The following is a 2,156-nucleotide window of genomic DNA, read 5'->3' on the forward strand; positions in this document are numbered from 1 at the left end:
CCCACGAAAACAAAACAAAACAAAACAAAACAACTGAAGAAACAAAAAGTACAAAAAACCCCACAAAAACACAAAAAACTTCGTTTTTCCATTTCCCTACTTTTTATGACATTACAAAGAATTACAAAGAACTGAAAGGAGAAAGGTAACATCCCATTCTCATTTCGATGAAAAGTTCATTACTAGTATTAGATTTTTAACAATAGGCTTAAAAACCTCACAATTGTCCGTTGCCGTATGATTGATCCCTAGGCGAAGGATTAGCCTACTTTCACCCTTGCTTGATGTTGGCTGGAAATGGAAATAAACGTAGAAACTCCTCAAGACCCACACAATTTAGTGAGATACTTAAACAGTTGCTAGCCGTTATATATTACACCGGGACATTGTTGTGCAAAGCTGTAACTCCTTAGTTCCACCTACTTTACTGTGCACTCTTAGACAAAATCAGAATAAAAGAGAAATGTGGTCTTTTGACCAAGGGGGGCATGGACTGTTGGCGGGGCGGGGTGGGAAGAGAAGGGGAAGGGCACGGCCCCCAGAACGTTCCTTATTATATGTGTGAAGAAAACATGATAATGTTACCCTACTGTTTTACTGTCATCATATTTTCTTCATTACAATGATAGATCTATGTGTCTTCTCAGTTATAGAATCATACATATTATTACCACTATATCTATTTCAGAAAGTAACACTCATATAGATCTACGCTTTACACAACATCGATACATTGACAGCATAGACCAAGAGGCCCTGTGGAAAATTCTTGCAATTTATGGCATCCAAACAAAAATAATAAACTGTATAAGTATAAGATCATCATATGCCAATGCAAGCTGCTATGTCCTTGTTGAAGGAGAACTATCTACACTTTTTAAAGTAAACACTGGTGTTAGAAAAGGCTGTCTATTGTCACCTGTATTTTTTTGTTGTGATCGATTTTGTAATGTGACAAAGTAAATACCTTGAAACAGGCATTGGGTGGACAAATGGCACGTATTTAGGAGATCTAGATTTTGCCAATGATATATACCTATTAAACACCATAGTACATGAAATGCAATTTTTAAAAAAAAGACGAACTAACAAAAGTTGGGGAAAAGTTAGCCTTATAATAAATGTATCCAAAACAGAAGTACTACGACTATCATCAGAAACTACACCCATCACTCTTTATGGAGAATCCCTTGCAGAAATTAGTAAATTCAAATACCTTGGCAGCATTATATCCAAAACTGCAGACTGCTTTGGGGACGTCTACCAAAGACTTAAAAATTCATGGATCGCTTTTGTGAAATTAAAAACTGTATGGAAGTCAAAGATAATCTCATTGAAGAAGAAATTTAAAATATATGATAGCAATATTTTAGCTGTATTGGAGTATAGTTCAGAGATAGGGAACTCAAACAAAACAATTCAATGAAAATTGAAAAGCTTCCAAACAAAATGTCTACGAAGAATTTTACATATACAATGGAATGAATTTATTACAAATAATTAAATGCCGGAAAGAGCTGGAATTAAATATATAAACACAACCATAAAAAGGAGAAAATGGAGGTATCTGGGACATGTTCTGAGAATACCGAAGACAAGATTTCCACACCAGACGTGCTATTGGAAACCAGCTTGAAAGAGAAAGCGGGGAGGACCAACTGGAAGTAGCTATAGAGGCAAAATAAGAGAGCAGGCAATCACCCAGGGCCTGGATGTTCTGACATTGGAGGACGTGGCCAGGGACAGACAAGCATGGCGTCGACTGCTCTCCGCCTTATGTACCTTACGGTATAGGGAGAGAAAAAGTAAGTTATATATATATATATATATATATATATATATATACTCTGTCACATTTTTAAGTATACACATTTTGAAGCTCAATAAAACAAAATCTATGTTACCAATTACTTTCAAATTTACACACTGATTACATGATATACCTGTCGCTGGTGAGCTGCTTTCAGATTTCTCAAAGCGTGGGTGGTTTTGTAACAGCATGCGTGTTACATGTTTTGTCTTTTTTGAAAATTAATCATGACATGGCAACGATTTGTTTAAAAAAGAAGCACACATCAAAGCTTTGCCATTTTTGTAACAATTCGCCAGTGATAAAACGTGTCTTGTCTACGTTTCATGGCGTCACGCCGTGCGAG

Source organism: Aplysia californica, unplaced genomic scaffold, assembly GCF_000002075.1.
Source record: "Aplysia californica isolate F4 #8 unplaced genomic scaffold, AplCal3.0 scaffold00687, whole genome shotgun sequence".
Lineage (NCBI taxonomy): Eukaryota > Metazoa > Mollusca > Gastropoda > Aplysiida > Aplysiidae > Aplysia > Aplysia californica.